The following is a 14,430-nucleotide window of genomic DNA, read 5'->3' as shown; positions in this document are numbered from 1 at the left end:
GTTTGGCCCTTGAGTGTAAGATAGGATTCTTACTTAGAGAGATAAAAGCAGTGTTGTCACAATAGATTGGGATATTGCTCTCAAAGATCTGATAATCTTCTACCTGATGTTTCATCCAGAGCATCTGAGTGCTACAGATAGCAGCTGATATATATTCTGCCTCTTCAGTAGATAGAGCAATTGTAGATTGCCTCTTGCTTGCCCATGAGACTAAGTTGCTTCCTAGAAATTGACAATTTCCAGAAGTGCTTTTCCTTTCAGTTCTGTCTCCTGCGTAATCAGCATCACAGCAACCTTAAAGCTTATACTCTGATGTTTTCTTATACATCAAGCCTAGGTTAGTAGAGCCTTTCAGATATTTGAGAACTCTCTTAACTGTAGTTAAGTGAGTTTCTCTAGGATCTGATTGAAAACGAGCACATAAATGAACACTGAAAAGAATATCTGGCCTGGATGCAGTCAGATAAAGAAGAGAGCCTATCATACCACGATAGAGCTTCTGACAAACCTTTGAGCTTGTGTCTTCTACTTCCAGAATGCACGTAGGATGCATTGGAGTCTTAGCAGGAGTACATTCTGACATATTGAACTTCGTCAGAAGTTCATTGGTATATTTGCTTTGGTGAATGTACGTTGCTTCTGGTTGTTGATCTACTTGAATCCCTAGAAAGTACTTGAGTTCTCCCATCATACTCATTTCAAATTCAGCCTGCATTAGCTTAGAAAATTCCTTGCACAGAGAAGGATTAGCAGAGCCGAATATGATATCATCAACATAGATTTGAACTATAAGAATGTCATTTTTATAAGTTTTGCAAAAGAGAGTTGTATCCACTTTGCCCCTTACGAACCCATTTTCCAGAAGGAAAGTACTGAGTCTCTCATACCATGCTCTTGGAGCTTGCTTTAGACCATAGAGAGATTTCTTGAGCTTGAAGACATGATCGGGATGTTGAGCTTCTTCAAACCCAGGGGGTTGATGAACGTACACTTCTTCAGAGATATAACCGCTGAGGAAAGCACTCTTGACATCCATTTGATGAAGAACAATGTTGTGATTCATAGAGAATGAAATCAGCAACCTTATAGCTTCTAACCTTGCTACAGGAGCAATGGTTTCAGTGTAATCAATGCCTTCTTATTGACTGTAGCCTTGTGCAACAAGCCTGGCTTTGTTTCTGACAACTTCTCCCTTCTCGTTGAGTTTGTTTCTGAAAACCCACTTGGTTCCAATGATGTGTGTGTTCTTAGGTGACTTGACAAGATTCCAAACATCATTCTTGGTGAATTGATTCAGTTCTTCTTCCATAGCCAGAACCCAATCTTTGTCTTGAAGAGCTTGATCAATAGAGGTTGGCTCAATCAGAGAGACTAAGCCCTTTAAACTTAGAAGAGTCTCTTCAGAAGGCTTGAAGGAGGATCTGGTTCTGACTGGTTCATCTTTGTCTCCCAGAATCAATTCTTCAGGATGAGAGGCTATAACTCTGCTCTTCTTCTGACGTGAAGGTTCAGAAGTTGTGGCAGATTCTTCTTATGTATTTGCTTCTGGATTAGCATTCTCTGAATCTTTGTCTTCCTCTGAAATAGTTATGCTCATATCTGCAAACTTTTCAGCTAGCTTTGACTTGTCAGAGTCAAGCTTATCATCAAATCTAACATGTATAGATTCTTCAATAGTTCTAGATTCAATATTTTAAACTCTAAAACCTTTAGAACGTTCAGAGTATTCTAGCAAATAACATTTCACAGACTTGGAATCAAACTTATGCAATCTATCTTTAGTATTTAACATATAACACACACACCCAAAAGGATGAAAGTAGGAAATGTTGGGCTTTATATTCTTCCACAATTCATAAGGAGTCTTATTCAGAATTGGTCTTATGGAGATCCTGTTCTGAATATAACACGATGTGTTTACTGCCTCGGCCTAGAAGTGCTTTGCCATACTAGTTTCTTGTATCATGGTTCTAGCCATCTCTTGGAGAGTTCTGTTCTTTCTTTCTTCAACGCCATTCTGCTGAGGAGTTCTAGGACAAGAGAAATCATGAGATATCTCATAGGTATCAAAGATTTTCTCAAACTCCTCATTCTCAAACTCTCCACCATGATCACTTCTCACGTAGACAATCCTACTGGATTTCTCATTCTGTACTTGGAGGTAGAGAACACAGAATGCGACTCATCCTTGTGTCTTAATAATTTTACCCATGTCCAGTGGCTATAGTCGTCAACGATGACCATCCCATATTTCTTGCCACCTATAGACTCAGTTTTCACCGGGCCAAATAGGTCAATATGCAGAAGTTCCAATGACCTTGAGGTGGAAACAACATTCTTTGCCTTGAAAGGGACTTTTGTAAATTTTCCTTTCTGCCAAGCTTCACAAAGAGCATCTGAAGAATACTTCAGAGTGGGTAAGCCCCTGACAAGGTCAAGCTTACTCAGCTGAGAAATCTTTCTCATACTAGCATGCCCTAACCGTCTATGTCATACCCATTGCTCTTCATTAAAATAAAGAAGGCACTTTACTTTCCGAGTTTCCAACTCAGATGATCTGATCTTATAGATGTTGTTCCGCCTCTTGCTGTTAAACAGAACAGAGCCATCAATCTGACTTACATAAAGAAGGCACTTTACTTTCTGCTATGGCTGAACGTCGTAGGTAAGGCAGTCAGAATAGTACATTAGCTTTTGTACGAATGACAGTGACGTTGCCTGGGCCTAGCTGACTCTTGATCTTGGGCGCCGCTTCATGTTGGAACTTGTGAAGCTTGTGTGATCAGAGTCAGAGCGAAGCTTGGATCTTCATATCATCAGAACTTCTGCTTCTGGACCGTTCATCAGAACATCTGGCATTCAGAGCATGAAGTGCTTCTGCTCTTTAGAGCCAGCTTACTCTTGGACTTCAGTGCTTCCAAGTCTTCAGCTTCTGGACCGTTCCTCAGAACATCTGGTGTTCATAACTTCAGAGCTTGGATCGTTCGGAGTCCACATCAGAGCTTTTAATCTTCTGAGCGTCTGAAGAGTTTGCTACTGTTCAGAAGAACGTAGCTAAGTGCAGAAGCGTTGTGCTGGTTACTCTTGGTCTTCAACCTCTGAATAATATATCATCTTTGAATCAGAGTCAGAGCCTGTTTGTCACAACTTAAATAGACAAACATTAGAGTACCACAATTGTTCATACATAATAATAAACTTGTTATCATCAAAACATAGAGTTGTACCACCTGACCAAATCTGGGTCTTACAACGCTCACATGGAGAGGTTCATCTGGAATTGCAACACTTACCGGGTGAACAATTTCTGATGGATGCAATTCGGTTGAGCTTGTTTCCATTTTCTTTGAAGGACACGGCTGAGGAGTGGATGGGCTCACAGCCTCAAGGGAGTATCACTAGTTGGGAAGACCTAGCAGAAAAATTCACAACAAGGTTCTTCCCAAGAGCTCTTTTGAGGAAGCTGAAAAAAGACATCATGACTTTTGTGCAAACCGCTGAAGAGAATCTCTATGAAGCTTGGGAGCGCTTCAATAAGCTCTTGAGGAAATGCCCTCAACACAATCTCACCCAAGCTGAATTGCTTGCAACGTTTTATGATGGTTTACAATACTCTTCGAGGTTTGGCCTAGATGAGGCTTCAAGTGGGGAGTTCGATGCTCTTCCCCCATAAGCGGGGTATGACTTAATAGAGAAGATGGCAGCGAGAGCCATGAACTCTGAAAATGATCGCCAAATCTGAAGGAGTATGTTTGAAGTTGAAGCTTATGATAAGCTCTTGGCCTCCAACAAGCAACTCTCTGAACGAATGGTGGAGATTCAAAAGCACATAAAGGCGACCAAGGCGGTCGGTGCTAATGTAGCCAAAGTGGAGTGTGTGGCTATTGGAGGGCCTCAAGTTAGTGATTCTTGTACCATGACTAGTCAAGGTTTCCGAGATCAAATCTCTGGACTATCTCACCAAGACCAAGAGCAAGTTGGTGAAAATGGTGGCAAGAATAGCTTAGAGGAACTATTGGAGAGCTTCATCATGAAGGTATGAAAAACGGTAGAAAGGGGGGGGGTTTGAATAACGTTTTCAGAACAAAACTTCCACCTTAAAGATTTTGACAAATCTTTCGAGAACTTAAGTGCTAAAGATAAGAGATAGAAAAGCACACAAGGATTTTATCCTGGTTCACTTGATAAGTCACTCAAGCTACTCCAGTCCACCCGTTAAGGTGATTTCTTCCTTCTTAGAATGAAGGCAATCCACTAATCAGGTAAGAGTTACAACTGCACTTGAAACCTACAAGTGACTAACAATTACACTGACTTAGCTCACACTAAGATTCACTCTCTTAGTCTTCTCTAGGATCCGATCAACCTTGATCTCCTAAAGGAACTAAACAAACTGTTTATCAAAGAATTGTTTACAAGAGATTTGCTTCTAAAAAGCTAATAGTAAACACAATGAATTTCAGATGAAAGAAAGCTTAGAATATTTTGAATATGTCTTGCGCGTATATGTGTTTCTTTCTCTCGCGGCTTCTTTCAATCTTCAGCCTCTATATATACTCCAAGGATTAGGGTTGAGCGTTGCATGGGAAATGCTACCGTTGGAGGGCAGTTCTGGAAAATCCAGCTTCTGCTGTGGCTGAGAACGTTAGGTAGGTCGTCAGGAAGGTACACTTGCTTTTGTACTTGGATAGCGACTTGACCTTTTAACCTAGGAGACTTCTGATCAGGGGAATACTTCATATTGGAACTTGTGAAGCCGGTTGATCAGAGTCAGAGGGAAAGCACAGATCCTCTGACCATTGTATCTTCTGATTCTGAACTCAGAGGGAAGAACATGGCCTTCAGAGTTTCTTGCTTCTGGACTTCAGAGTTTCCACTATTCAGCTTCTGGATCTTCAGAGTCTTCTACACCATCAGAACATCTGAACCTTCAGTGTTTCTTGGTTATCAGAACTTCTGGATCTTCAGAGCTTCTAGCGACTGAGTCCACATCAGAGTTTGTATAGCTTCAGAACTTCTGAAGCTTTTCCACTGTTCATACTGAACATGGTGAATGCGAAAGCGTTGCTTGGGTTACCCTTTATACACAGTGCTTCTGATTTGTGTGAGATTGAGTTGAGGTCAGAGCCTGTAAATAGCACACTCAGAAAAACACGTTAGAGTACCACAATTGTTCATATCAAAAGGTTAACTTGTAATCATCAAAACATAGAGTTGTACTACTAGATCAAAACTTGATCTTACAATCTCCCCCTTTTTGATGATGACAAAACTAAGATTTTTGATGAACAATTCTTAAACATTAAACTGAATTCACTCAGAGTTTAGAGATATAGAATAAGACTTATCCTGATGTGAATAGTTTATCTTGCTCATTCTGAATTCAAGTCACTGCTTGATTCTGAGCTTAGCTCCCCCTGAATCTAATACTTGATGAAAACGTTAGTAAAGTCTAGATTCTGAGCTAAAAAATATAAGAGTTCAGAGTGAAAAGCTTATGACATAGATGAAAAACGAATAATCAGAGCGCATAAGTGATCAGAGTCATGGACAAGGTATCAGAGTCATGGGTATCAGAGTCAACTTAGAATCACTTCAGAAGAAGTGAAATGTATTCCTTGTATTTGCCCAGTGACACATCTATGGTCATGAAGGTGGAACTCTTAAAATCTCCAAAAGAAAAATAAGTCACACTAACACATCTTACCAATCAAAAACTGGGTTTACTCCCCCTTTTTGTCATAAGCAAAAAGCTTGGGGTGTGAAAAACTTAGCTTGAAGTACAAGGTACTCCCCCTTAGAGAAGGTCTAAGTTTAAAAGAAAATGAAAACGATGTAAGAATCAGAGTTAGGCGAAAATAAATAGAAGAGTTAATGCAAGGGATGAACGTTTACCACCGGTCAAGTGAGTAAATAGAAGGGTCAGTTACCAAGAACTTAACCTCGAGAAACTGTAAGAGCATTAACTTTCAGAGAGAAAGTGAAGCCTATAAAAAGCTTTGGAGAGAAAGGTAAGCTTCACACCTCGAATAATTTTCAGTAAAAAAAATGGCATCATACAACGTAGCACTAGAAGAGCTGAGGAAGAAGGCCTTTGAAGAGGACTTGTTCCTGAACATCAGGCATCCAGAGGGTGCAACTACCATCGCGGAGCTGACACGGACACTGCTGGAAGAGGACCTGCGTCCAGAGTTGGAGAGAGACCTGAAGGAATTTCTTGCCTTCGTGGAGGAGGTGCAAGAACTCAGCCGGCTTGAACTCAAGCTGCTGGAAGAGAAAGAGAGTTTGGAAGAGAAGCTCAAGACTTCAGAAGAGATTCTGGAGAGGGATGAGCTAAAGATCAGGCTCAGCAACATCCAGCATGTACTGGAGCGTCTGGAGAAGGATAGGTCAGAGCAGCGCCAGGAGTGCAGAAGAATGAGGAGAGATCCTCCATTCTAGATTATATGATGGAAAGAAATATGATGTAAACACAAAACAATTATGAATAAAACGAGTTTAGCAAACATATGTGACATAAGTATATAGTTATGCATATATAATCACAAACGAACAAAAGAGAATAAATAAATAAAAAGAAACAGAGTTTAACAAAGGAAAACAAAGGTAACGAAAAAGAAGAAAAAGAAGAGATCCTAAAACTAAGGTTTGTCAGTGCGTCGCAGAAGTTCCATCATCATGTGCTTCATCTCAATCAGCATGGATTCATGAGTGTCAAGACGTTGTTCCATGATGTCGAGTCTGGATGAGCTTGTCTGAGTAGAACTGGAAGGAACATTCTGAGCAGCTTGAGGATCTGGAATGGAAGCAGAAGCAGCAGGAGTAAACACAACTGGTGCAAGTGCTTGGCATCTAAGAGCTTCAGCCTCAGCTTCAAGTCGCTCTGCCTCAAGTCTGGCTTGTTCAGCTTGAGCTGCTGCTTGACGTGCAGCTTCTTCTGCTTGTTCTTTCTTTCTCTTGGCTTCTTCAATAGCTTCAAGAAGCTTATTTCTCTGTTCTAGTTCATGAAGAGCCACCCTTCTAGCAAACCTTTGCTTTGCAGCCTCAATGCTCTGACTGCCCTCTGCATGCAGGAGCTGCATCATAATCGGAACTTGAGCCACTAGCCAAGTGCTCAGATTGTTCCACTCATCAGCCACATTTTCAGCATTCTCACTGAGATCAGTCTGACCGTGCACATTGCGGAGCCTCAAGGAGGCTTCATGATAGAAGATATTGATGCACTCAGAGAGAGATGTGGGTTGAAGGTGAGTATAGGGAATTATGGAGAGGTTGGGTGCAGGAGAGGCTGGGTGATTGCTGCTATGAGCTTCAGAGGCACCTTGTGGAGAACCAATGTTAATCATGGGAGCATTGGGTTCAGAGGTTCCAAGGTGAGGGTCTGAAGTTTCAACCAGAGGGTGAGGTGATCTAACCGAGGATTGGTTAGACACTGATTGTTCGGGTTCAGGGTCTGGTTGAATGGGCTCTTGTTGGTCAGGGACAGGGTGAGCTTGTTGAACTAAGGGGTCTGCCTCTTGGATAGGATTGGCCAAGATAGGTTCATCTGGGTCAACTAGACGTTCAGGTCTAGGGCCAGGATATCTCCTAGGGCTTGGACAGGTAAGGTAATACTCTTCCAAGGCAGACACCTTCTCTTTTCTAACCTCCATGAATTTTCTAATTGATTCAGAGTTATTGGAGGGAGAAGAATCAACAACATTGATTGGGAAGGATACAGGTGTAAAGGCTGTTGAAGAGTCTGTATCCGTGGTTCTGGCAGCAGGACGTGCTGATGCTCTGGGAGCAGAGTGATCAGACGTTCTGGGTTGTGGTTCTGTTTGGTTGGGCTCTGGTTGGTCATGGATGATGGGTTCAGAAGATAATGGGTCGTACGGAATGGTAAGGAGAGAGGTTGGATCTTCTGACCTAGAGGTTGGGTTCTGAAGCAAATTCCAGAGAGGTGCTTCGGTAGGAGAAGGTTGAAAGAAGGAGGATCGTGGGGAATGTGGTGGAGAGGTGGTTTGTGCGGCTGGTTGGGATTCAGGAATAGGAGTGAGGGGATTTGAGGAGTGTTGAAGCAAGGCAGAAATAGGAAGTGCATCAAATAAATTCAAATCATCATCAGAAGCAAGTGCAGGCTTACTTGAATGTGCTGATGATCGAGTCACTCTGGCAGGAGGTTCAGTCCTTCTGACCACTGCAGCAGCTGGTTCCACCCGAGTAGGCTTCACCACGATTCTGACCTTCTTCTGCTTCTTCTTTGGAGGACCATCCTCACTATCACTATCATCACCATCATCAGGCTTTCTCTTTGTCTTCTTGACCAGAGGGACATCAGATTCTTCAGAGGATTCTTCCAGAACCATCTTCCTCTGAGCTTTCTTCTTGGGAGGAGAAGGAAACTCTGGAGCTGGCGGCAGTCTGCTGAAGAAATCATCAAGATCAATCTCGAATCCTTGAGCCCTGAGGTCTTCAACATAGCATCTGATGGCTTCAGGATTGTCTGCTTGAGTCCACAGTGGGTAGTCATTCAGAGGCATCCTTCTTCCTCTGATCGCAGAAGATGTGTCTTCATGAGCAGGAGCAATCTTCTTCTGGACCAAACCCATCTTCTTCAGAGAGTTGACAGTGAAGACATCGCTGACAATTGTGCTCAAGTCCTCTGTGCAACCAGCATTGATCAGGTCTTGAATGAGGCCACTCTCAATGAAGAGATCAGACAGCAGTCTCCCAAAGGGGATATACTTGATTGCTGACTTGATTGAGGCAGTAGTCCTAGACTTCCGGATACACTCCTTCAAGTAGGAGAACAGGAAGTAGGGAAGGCAGATCTTCCTCTTGTCTTGAATGAAAAACAACATCGCCTTCTGGTTGAAGTTGATGTAATCTGGGGAACTGCCCTTCGGTCTCTGATTGACGCAGTTGAGCAGGATCTTGTGCCAGATCCTGAGTTTGGGGTGAAGGTCCATCACCTTGTAACTTGTCTTGCCCGGTTTGAAAGTGGTGTACAGGGCCTGGTTGGTTTTGTCTTTGGTGCTGGGTTTCAGCTTCGACTCAGTGAATTGGAATCGAAACCCATAAGCAGTGTCTGCACCTAGCAGATTCACGAATGACTTCTCCGTGATGATGATCTTCCTGCCAAGAATATGAGATACCACTTGAGTATCATCCCAGTCGGCGTGCTTCCAGAATTCCTTGACCAACTTCTCATACACCGGTCCTCGAAGTCGGTTGAAGTAGTTTCCCCAACCTTGAGCTTGGACTTCAGGACGAAGATCAAACCCATTTGCAGCCAGGTTGTCGAGGTCGAATCTCCATTCTGCCAGGACTTGGAGTTCCTCAGGAGCAAATACGCAGTGAACGGCACAGCCCCGTTCTGCAATTGGAACAATCTGCTCTTGAGCTTGAACTTGTTCTTGTGCCGGGTTCTCAGAGCCCCTTTGACCCGTTGCCAAACCAACTACCATGTGAGGGAACTGAGGTGCATCTGCAGTAGATCTTCTGGTTTGTCTCACCATTTTGAAGAGGTTGAAGGTTTGAGGTAGAAGATGAAGTTTGAAGGATGAAGAGAGATCGAGAGAGAAATCAAGAAAGAGGCGGTTTTGAAAAGCAGAGAGTGCGAGAGTGAAAACCGGAAGTGAACGAGAACGTGTGTGTATAGTGGGTTTTATCAAATAACCGTTGTTGATTCAAAAAGCACTTTAAGATCAACGGTTGAAAATTAAAGATAGATAGTAACAGTAAAATACACAATCACACACAGGAGATAAGCATATCTACACGCAATCATAACAGACTGTCACACGGGCACAAGGAATTATGCATCAGAAATTCTGACACACGTGTTGTTGTCTCAGCTTCAGAGTCAGTACCAGTGGGCACACACACTCTGATTGAGTTACCTTCTGGACTAGACATCTTCTGATCAAGAAGTATCATAGTCAGAGGTTCTGATCCATCTTCACTCTGGACAAAAGTCCATGTTTAGATTTTTCAGAATAAAATTAAATCTATCCTCTGCTAAGGGCTTTGTAAAGATATCTGCCCATTGATGGTCAGTATCAACAAACTTCAGAAGAAGTACGCCCTTCTGTACATAATCTCTAATAAAGTGATACTTTACCTCAATGTGCTTTGCCCTTGAATGCAAGATAGGATTCTTACTCAATGAGATTGCAGCAGTGTTATCACAATAGATTGGGATATTGCTCTCAAGGATCTGATAATCCTCCAGCTGATGTTTCATCCAGAGCATCTGAGTGCTGCATATTGCTGCTGAGATATATTCTGCCTCTGCAGTTGATAGTGCAATGGTTGATTGCCTCTTGCTTGCCCATGAGACTAGATTGCTTCCCAGAAATTGACAATTTCCAGAAGTACTTTTTCTCTCTGTTCTATCTCCAGCATAATCAGCATCACAATAACCTGAAAGCTTATACTCTGATGTTTTCTTATACATCAAGCCAAGGTTAGTGGTGCCTTTCAGATACCTTAGGATCCTCTTAACAGCAGTTAAGTGGGTTTCCCTTGGATCTGATTGGAAACGAGCACATAAGTGAACACTAAATAATATGTCTGGCCTAGATGCAGTTAAGTATAGAAGTGAACCTATCATTCCACGATAGAGCTTCTGACATACTTTACCACTTTTATCTTCTTTCTCCAAAATGCATGTAGGATGCATTGGAGTCTTGGCCACTGTAGATTCCAGCATATTGAACTTCTTCAGAAGTTCTTTAGTGTACTTGCTCTGATGAATATATGTTCCTTCTGGTGTTTGATCAACTTGTATTCCCAGAAAGTACTTTAATTCTCCCATCATACTCATCTCAAATTCAGCCTGCATCATCTCAGAAAATTCTTTGCATAGAGATTGATTAGCAGAACCAAATATAATATCATCAACATAAATTTGCACAATTAAGATATCATCTTTATAAGTCTTGCAAAAAAGAGTTGTATCTACTTTACCCCTTACAAACTCATTCTCCAGAAGGAATGAGCTAAGTCTCTCATACCATGCTCTGGGAGCTTGCTTCAGACCGTAGAGTGATTTCTTCAATTTGAACACATGGTCTGGTTTCTTTTCATCTTCAAAACCTGGGGGTTGATGAACATAGACTTCCTCTGAGATATAACCATTTAGGAAGGCACTCTTTACGTCCATCTGATGTAGAAATATGTTGTGATTTACTGAGAAGGAGATCAACAGTCTGATTGCCTCCAGTCTTGCTACCGGAGCAAATGTTTCAGTGTAGTCTATTCCTTCCTGCTGGCTGTAGCCTTGAGCAACTAGCCTTGCCTTGTTTCTGACTACATCTCCTTTCTCATTTAGCTTGTTTCTGAATACCCATTTCGTTCCAATAACATGGACATTCTCAGGCTTCTTCACTAAGCTCCAAACATCGTTCTTGGAGAATTGATTTAATTCTTCTTCCATGGCCAGAATCCAATCCTTGTCCTGAAGAGCTTCATCTATGGACTTGGGTTCAATTAAGGACACCAATCCTTTCAGACTCAGCAAGGTCTCTTCAGAGGGTCTGAAGGCAGATCTGGTTCTGACTGGTTCATCTTTGTTGCCCAGAATCAATTCCTTAGGGTGAGCTGCAGTGATTCTGCTCTTCTTCAGAGTTTGTGAGTTAGAGGGACCAGCTTCTTCCTCTGGTTCATCTTCCTCTGGCTCAACTTCCTCTGGAGCTTTGCCTTTGTCAGAAACATTAATGCTTAAATCTGCAAACTTTTCAACTAGCTTTGACTGGTCAGAGTCAAGCTTATCATCAAATCTAACATGAATAGATTCTTCAATAGTCTTTGCATCAGTATTATAAAATCTAAAACCTTTAGATCTATCAGAATAACCAAGTAATAGACACTTAGAAGACTTAGCATCAAATTTATGCAATCTATCCTTAGTATTGAGAACATAACAAACACAGCCAAAAGGATGAAAATAAGAAATGTTGGGTTTTATGTTCTTCCACAATTCATAAGGAGTCTTATTCAGAATTGGTCTCACAGAGATTCTGTTCTGAATGTAACATGCTGTATTTACTGCCTCTGCCCAAAAGTGCTTAGCCATGCCAGTTTCTTGGAGCATGGTTCTAGCCATCTCCTGAAGAGTTCTGTTCTTCCTCTCAACAACACCATTTTGTTGAGGAGTTCTGGGACAAGAGAAATCATGTGCAATTCCATAGGAATCAAACAGACTCTCAAACTTGTCATTCTCAAACTCTCCACCATGGTCACTTCTGACACGCACAATCCTACAAGCCTTCTCGTTTTGCACTTGAGCAATGAAGGTAGAGAACACAGCATGAGACTCATCCTTGCGGGTTAGAAACTTTACCCATGTCCAGCGGCTATAGTCATCAACGATAACCATCCCATATCTCTTGCCACCTATAGACTCAGTTTTCACTGGTCCAAAAAGGTCTATATGCAGAAGTTCCAACGGCCTTGAGGTTGAGACAACATTCTTTGCCTTGAAAGGGACTTTTGTGAATTTGCCTTTCTGACATGCTTCACAAAGAGCGTCTGAAGCGAACTTCAGATTGGGTAAGCCCCTGACAAGATTTAGCTTGCTCAGCTGAGAAATCTTTCTCATACTGGCATGCCCTAACCGTCTATGCCATATCCACTGCTCTTCATCAACAGACAGAAGGCACTTCACATTCTGAGCCTCCAACTCAGATAATCTGATCTTATAAATGTTGTTCTTCCTCTTGCTGTTAAACAGAACAGAGCCATCGATCTGACTTACAGCCCGGCAGGACTTTTGATTGAATATAACATCATAACCCTTGTCAGCTAATTGACTTATAGACAATAAGTTATGTGTTAAGCCGTCTACCAATAAAACATTGTCAATGCATGGACTACTATCTACACAAATAGTACCAGTACCAACAATTTTACCCTTTTCATTTCCTCCGAAGCCAACTTCGCCTCCAGGCTTAAGTTTCAGCTCTCGGAACATACGCTTTTCTCCCGTCATGTGACGCGAGCATCCACTGTCCAGATACCATGATTGGTGTTTCAGTGGAGCTATCAAGGATATCTGTAACATAGATAATCTTGTCCTTAGGTACCCACTTTCTGGGTCCTCTTTTGTTAGTTACCCCAGAGGTTCTGATCACCTTGGGTGTCTCAACATAATATCTTAAAGGAATATTTGCATGATATTTAGTCATAGAGAAAGATCCCTTTTTAAGAGGGTTTTTAGCAATTTTAGCAGGTACAGGATCAGGCAATATGGTACCAGAGGGAACAAAGCATTCATACAAGGATTTAGCTTTAGACACAGAAGGCTCATTTCTAATTGGTTTAGAATAGCCAATGCCATGCATTCCATTTCTGCTTACGCCATAGATCATTGAAGCCATTAAGCTTCTATCCACGCTTTTAGCTAGGAATCTTTGAAAAGACTTTTCATACTTAGATTCATTTCTATAATCAGAGGCATCACAGGCAACAATTTCTTCTAACTTAGCAATCTGGTTCTTAAGCACAGAGTTAGAATTTACCAAAGCATGATTTTCATTTTTCAAATCAGAAATAATTTTCTCATGTTCAGAAGGAGTCTTGGAGACAGCAGATAAGTTCTTTTTCAACTTTTTATGCTTAGACAATAAAGAGTTATACTTATCCATGATATCAGACAAAGCATGTTTCAGTTCAGAGGTAGAGAAAGAAGCAAATACCTCATTTTCATCGTCTGAGTTAGGATCTCCTTCTGATTCTGAGTCAGAGTCAACACTTCCTTTGACTCTGCTTCCTTGTCTTTGACAATTGCCATGAGTCCTTGGACTTCACCATCAGAGTCAACATCCTCTGACTCTGATTCATCAAATGTCACCATCAGACTCTTCTTCGTCTTGAAGTGCTTCTTTGGCTTCTTGTCTTTCTTCAACTTTGGACAATCACTTTTGTAGTGCCCATATTCTTTGCACTCAAAACATGTGACTTCCTTGATTGAAGACTTCTTCTGGCCTGAGGACTCATACTTTCCTTTTCCTTTCCAGAGCCTTTGAACTTGCTCTGCCTGTGCTTCCAGTGCGGTTGAGTCTCTTGGAGATCAGAGTCAGCTCATCTTCATCAGAATCTTCTGATGCTTCTTCAGATTCTTCTTCTTCAGCTTGAAGAGCCTTTGACTTCTCAACCTTAGCCTTTTCAGATTTGGATTTCAAGGCTATGGACTTTTTCCTCAGATCTTGCATCTCTGAGCGTTTCAGCTCATGGCATTTCAAAATGCTGATGAGTTCTTCTAAACTCATATTCTCAACGTCTCTCGTGAGCTCTATTGAAGTCACCAAAGGCATCCAACTTTCAGGAAGACACCTGATGACCCTTATGACATGATCTTTTGTTGTGTAGCTCTTGTTGAGAGGTCGTATGCCAGCTACAAGCAATTGAAATCTGGAGAAACATTTCTTCAATGGACTCATTTGG

The 14,430-nt window shown here is 41.8% G+C and overlaps 1 non-coding gene across 1 annotated transcript; it reads right to left on the bottom strand.

Moving 5' to 3' along the window:
* Positions 1-3,460: 3,460 nt before the first annotated feature.
* Positions 3,461-3,567, bottom strand: LOC130716325 (small nucleolar RNA R71). Its single transcript, XR_009011944.1, has one exon. It is a non-coding gene; the product is annotated as a small nucleolar RNA R71 (small nucleolar RNA).
* Between the last annotated feature and the right edge of the window lie 10,863 nt (positions 3,568-14,430).

This window comes from Lotus japonicus, chromosome 4 (genome assembly GCF_012489685.1).
Source record: "Lotus japonicus ecotype B-129 chromosome 4, LjGifu_v1.2".
Taxonomy (NCBI): Eukaryota; Viridiplantae; Streptophyta; class Magnoliopsida; order Fabales; family Fabaceae; genus Lotus; species Lotus japonicus.
The sequence above is the reverse complement of the archived record's forward strand: the minus strand, read 5'-3'. Positions and strand labels throughout refer to the sequence as shown.